Consider the following 6509-nt stretch of genomic DNA (forward strand, 5'->3'; position numbering starts at 1 on the left):
CAATGAAATTTAAAATATCAAAATCCGAAAGAAAACAGTATTTTGGAACTAATTGTCTATTTGTTGTATTTTTTCATTTTATAGCCCATTTATTATTACTTATAGCCCATTTCTTATTACTTATAGCCCATTTTCTGGGCAAAATGCATCCCTCCTCGTCTTGAAAGATTTCCGGCCCAGCAGGGCGTAGAAAAGCAAGTAGGCCTACGTTGGTTATTCTGCAAAAAACGAACTGGGCTGGTTATTGTGCGGGTAAACATATGAAATAAAAGCCTGGGCTAGATGGGCCACAGATCCCGCACAACCCAGTTGATACCCTTCTCCGTCCCGAAAAAACAAAATTACTGCGCGCGCTGTTGGGTCCCTACTGTCATCCTCACCATGTATAGTCATCTCCTTATTCCTCTCAGTTGTTGACCATGTTGACAACACCAGATGGCGGCTCCGCGGCAAGCGAACCAAGGCGGAGGATGATGGTGAGGCCTCATACGGGAACGAACAGGAGCTGGGGCAGATCACAGCCAGCCGTGGGAGGCGGGAGCAGGCGGTCCCGCCGGCCTGGTTTGGCTTTGGCGGCTCGAGGAAGAAGAGACTGATGAAACGTGACAGACGTTGAATATCAATCCAACGGTCAAGGTTGGCACAATCGTTTTGTTGACTAAGCGGACACCAAGTAGCATACGTTTTATATATAGGAAGAAAACTGCGAGGAAAATGCATTCGTCTGCCGTCCTCCTCACAGCGAACGTTCGCCACATAAGTGACTAGCACCCTTGGTTTTCAACCGAGAGGTCTTGGGTTCGAGGCCTAGGAACTCTCAATTTTGTCCTCCTTCCTTGCAAAAAAAGGGAAAGAAAATCAATGACTTGGGAAGGCATACAGAACAAGCTAGTGTACCAGTAATGAGACGTTGCCGAGTTTTAGAAAAAAAGAAAGACGTGCTCCCGTAGCTGGTTCGAATCCAAACCTAGTCTATGACTATGGGCCAGTTCTTTTGGGCGATTCTACCAGAATCGCCCCCCTCCCCAGCTTCTCCCAGAATCGCCACCCCATATTTTTTTACAATCCTAGCTAATTAGACCTTAACTAGATAGGATTGTAAAAAAATATGGAGTGACGATTCTAGGAGAAGCTATAGAGGGGGGCGATTCTGGGAGAATCGCCGAAAAGAACTGGCCCTATATATGGTACTATGCTACTCTGCAAGTAATGAAACTGACATATCCAACGTTCGCTTCTCCTCTTCTCTACTTACTCTGCCTAGCATCAGAAGCTCTAGCCGCAACAACCATGTCCACTGGCTGCTCGTCCACCTGCTCTTCAACAGGCAACAACCAGATATGCGCCAAGTCGCAACCTGTACCATCGCCTGTGGGTCTCATCACACCCTCGTTGGCACGCACACCGCAACCGATTGCTCATCGCAACCCGCTGCCGTTGGTGTGGTGCCACTGCTGCAAATCACGCAGAGTCATCCGCCCGTCTCAACCATAATCCGCAACCCTGGCCGAGTCTTCTACAAATGCCCCAATCATGGGGTAATAATATGTTTAAGTGTTGTTCTACTGCTCTCAGATGCTAATTTTTTTAATAGTTTGGTTGATGATCTACCAATTTGATTCGTGCAGAAAAGGGAAGATTCGATTGATTTGTATTTCTGGGAAGTTGCTAATGTGGGGGAATGCAACTACGCTGATTATTTGGTTAGCCAAGGAATCCCAATACCAGCAGGTTGGGGTGTTGGACAAGTAATTTAAGGAACGACAGAAGAGGAAGATGCAGAGCAGAACCTTAAAGATGCAGTTCCTCTGATCATGGCCAAGCAACAGCTGCTGAGCGGCCTTGACATCAATGAGGAGATGAAAGAGCTTAGGAAGATAATGGGCAAAATCGATGTGCTCTGTAGGATGATTGTCTCTTTATTTGCAGTGTATGTAGCACTCGTGATGTATTCAGTGGCTACGACATGAGCACTTTGCTGAAACTAGTAATGAATGAAACATGTGTAGCAGACTGGGCGTAGTGTTGATCACCAAACACAAATTAGCATACATAACAAGTGATGTTCTCACAACAAAATACTAAACAACATGTTCATCAGGTTTCAGTTGTCATAGCAAACACAATTTCACATAGTAGATAAAAAACGTCTTCTGACAAGCAAATACGACAAAAGCAATGTAATCATCATCCGCAGCAGCAGCGTCAATATCTTCGCCGTGTGTATCAGTCTGAATCGTAATTCCCCATGGTGTCATCTTCTTCTTCATCCTCAACGTCCTCGAACGTTGGCTTCTTCTTGATCAACTCTTGTATGTCCACAGCACGACAGGCAATCTTTACGCCGGCGTCATTGACGTGATGGTTCTCAAAGATATTAGGAACATCTGTGTTATCTTGTACATCAGGAGCAGTGTAAGCATCATCTTGTTGTGCAACTTCATTAAACGAATTCCTCTGCTCAAACCTTTGCAATACTCTCCAGTCATCGTTGCGTGCTAATGTGTCTTCCAAGAAAAATATCTGTGTTGCTTGATTTACCAAAATAAAAGGCTCATTGGTCTAGTACGCCGCCTTGACATTGATGGATTTGAAATAATCGTCAGCTCTGGGTTTTGTGATCCTGGAAAACAGGTTATACCAATGACAGCACAACAGAACCACACACCGATGATCCTCGAAACTTGAGATATACTGCAACTGAATAATGTCTGTTATGTTAGCATACATTTCAGTTGTCACTTTGTCATATGTATCCGTGCTCATGATGGCACTGTTTTGTGTCTTCCTGCCTTCGTCTCATGCAACGGTTTTGTAGTGCACATCTCCAACAATGCAAGATTCATAATGTCTTACGCGACTATCAGGACCCATTGCTAGTGAGTAAAGGGCATCATCAACTGCCTGCCCATCCTCCCGCATCTTCTTAACCTATATGGTTAGAAAATAGACAAGCTGATCATCTTATGTACTCAATATATTAAAAAAAACTGACAGTGCACTTCAAAAGCTTACATGGTTCTTGAACCATTTCGCAAATCCTGCCACAACCAGTTTGTCAATGTTTCTTGGATTTTGCGGCAGTAGCTCCTCTTTGTAGATGCTGCACAACATAGTGATCGCGTCAAACATCTAAATATATAAGAATGTGCTGCAAGTTTAGTAGATTACGATGTATAAGCTGCAGTACTGCACTTACTTGATATAAGGTAGTATCTCAGGACAGTTATTCAACACATACCAAACCATTTTGTCCAAATCTTAGGTTTGTCCTCTTTGTCGACTCTACCCTATGACTCGAACAGAATAATCGAAAACATTGAGCCCGGGATTGTCTTCACCCACCTCTTTGCTAAGCTGATCAGTTGTTTCAATGTATTTTGAGCAGAATGTCAACGCTTCTGTAGCAATGTAGGCCTCTGCAATGGAACCCTTGGGTCTAGCTCTATTCCTAACATAGCCCTTGAAAGTGCCTAGCCACCTTTCAATAGGGTACATACAGCCATACTGTACTGGACCTCTAAGTAGTGCCTGATCAGGTAGATGAACAACCAAATGCACCATAACATCAAAGAAGGTTGGATGATATATCTTCTCAAGGTCGCATAGGATAGTTGGTATCTTGTCTCTAAGACGCTCCAAAGCATCTATCCTGATATTCCTACGATAGAGTTCCCTGAAGAATTGTCCCAACTCTGCAACTACTCTGTATAAGTCAGGGCGGCCCAATCCTCTATGGATAACTGGTAAAACCCTTTAGGACGTGGCAGTCATGAGTTTTCAACCCTTGTACCTTGTTTCCATCTGCACTGAGTCTCCTTTCAGGGTTGGAAGCAAATCCATGTGGGAATCTCACACGTGACAGGACCTCGTAGAATTCTTTTCTTTTTACCTTGTCCAAGATGTACACAGCTGGTGCCATATCCCGTGGTTTACCTTCATCTTGCACCTGCAAATCCTTTCTGATACCCAGGTGTGTCAAATCAATCCTAGATTTTAAGGTATCTTTTGTATTGCCTTCAATATTAAGAAGTGTGCTGATAAAGTTGTCACATATATTTTTCTCGATGTGCATCACATCAAGATTATGCCTTAGATCCAAATCTTTCCAATACTCCAAGTCCCAGAAAGTGGACCTGCGGGTAAACAATAATCTCTCTTATACCCTGCCACGCTTCCTTTTCCCGCTACCATTACCAGGATGGTTTCCTGGTGTAATATGCCTGACCTTCTCTAATTCCACTTGCAACTCATCAGCGGTGAGCCTCTTTGGCGCATCATGGTTTTCATGCTTTGCATTGAACACATGTCTTCGGTATTTTCTAGGATGCGGCTTGTCCTTGGCAAGGAAATGGCGGTGTCCAATGTAACAGATCTTGCTAAGTATTGCATATGACAACGGATTCCTGTCATAGCAAACACATGCATTGTAACCATGTGTCGTTCGCCCTGACATAGTGCCCAAAGCTAGATAATCATGGATGCACCAAATTATAACAGCACGCAGAAAGAAATCAGCTGGTGGGCTGCTATATAGGTCTCGAGTGAGAGCACCCTTCCATAGCTGTTGAAGTTCCTCCACAAGAGGCTCCATGAACAAATCAAAATCCTTTCCAGGACTTTTTGGACCTGGGATGAGCAAGGCCATCATGTAGTTTGATTCTTCGGTGCAGACATTTGGAGGCATGTTGTAAGGGATAACAAGCACTGGCCACATGCTATATGTGGTGCTCTGGTGGCCAAATGGGTTAAATCCATCTGAAGCTAAGCCAAGTCTAATGTTTCTCGGGTCAGCAGCAAACTCTTTGTGTTTATCATTCAAGCTTTTCCACTCACTACCATGAGGGGGATGGCTCATTACATTCTGATCTCTGTACTCTTGGTTCCTAGAATGCCACGGTACATCCTCTCTTGTTTCAGCATCATGAAACAACCTCTGCAATCTTGGTGTAATTGGAAAATGTCTCAGAACATTATGAGGAATCCTCTTCATAGCATCGCCATCTTTCCATCTTGATGATTTGCATTTCGGGCATTCACTTAAGTTGGCATAATCCTTCCAGAACAGAACACAATTATTCTTACCAACATGGATCATATCATATCCAATTCCAACTGAACGAGGAAATTCTTCATTTTACTGTAGGTGTGTGGTAGCTCAGACGCATCTGGGAAAGATTCACGAAAAGCAGCCAACATCGCGTCGAATGATTTGTTGGTCATCCGCTCAGATGTCTTCACCTGAAGAAAGGTGACCATAGCTGAGAATACTGACAGCTTATTTCCTGGGGTGACAGCAACGTTGCATTGTTCCAACATGCGGGCCCACCGTTTTTCTTCTGCAGGTGAAAGTTCACAGAATGCACGAGCATTTCATAGCATTGTTTCAATGTTGGTCAAACTCACTAGCTCCGCCACCACCACCTCCTCCTCTTACAGCTGAGCATCAGGCAGATCAAGATGGTGATCTGCTGCTTCCACGTAGTCAATAACATTGACGTTCACAGCTTCACCATGATGAACCCACCTAGTATATGTGACCGACATCCCATACAAGTGTAGATGATTTTCCACAGTTGACTGGGGTCTTGTAACTGAATTCATACAACTGCTACACGGGCAGAGCACATCTGATTTCGGACCACCGTACCCAGCTCTGATAAAGTTCATGAAGTTTTTAACCCCCTCGACATATGCAGTGGAGAATCTTCGAGCAGAATTTATCCAAGTCCTGTCCATCTGTTAGACATACAAATTAGTTCTTCTACTAGATATTACAGGAAAAACATATATGCTTTTTTATGAAGTCCAGAAAAAAAATACCTAGGTCTATGTCTAAAGCTATGGCAAGATATTTGGACGAGCAGATCTATGTAACGAAATATATGTAAAGCTAATTCAGCAAACAGATTTGAGTGCCAAATTATGGCAGGCTGTTTCAGCAGTCAATGGGGCCGAGCACACAGCCATCAAACTATCGAAGGCCATCGCAGCAACAAAGATCGAGTATAAAACGGTGTCGAGCTATTTCAGCTAACAGATTGGCTACTAGACCATGGCAATCTACGTCACAATAAATATATGGCAGGATATTTTAGCAACTAATCGGCCTTGGCATGCCATCTCAGCTAAGAAGATTGAGTGCAGAACAGGGCAAGGAAGCTTCTTAAGCAGAGCATATTGACAGTAAACTACTTCGGCAAATAGTGAGATTAACAACGTCTATCAGCTAACATTCAGCGCTACACCGACATGAACGGGGCCTCAGTCTAGAATGTGTATACCATGGGAGAAGTTGACCGCCGTGCGTCTCCACACGAACGTTGCCAACGGTGGCGGCGCTGACCGTCGTGTGCCTCCACAAGAACGTAGCCAGAGGTGGCGGCGTGGCTAGAGGACGGCAGTCTACGAGAGCATACTGTGGGAGCGAGAGGATTGCCGAACCGCGGCGCCGACGTATCGCCGCGGCGGGGAGGGCGTCTTTGGCAGAGCGAATGGAGTGGAGGGGG

The sequence above is a fragment of the Triticum aestivum genome, chromosome 3A (genome assembly GCF_018294505.1).
Source record: "Triticum aestivum cultivar Chinese Spring chromosome 3A, IWGSC CS RefSeq v2.1, whole genome shotgun sequence".
NCBI lineage: Eukaryota > Viridiplantae > Streptophyta > Magnoliopsida > Poales > Poaceae > Triticum > Triticum aestivum.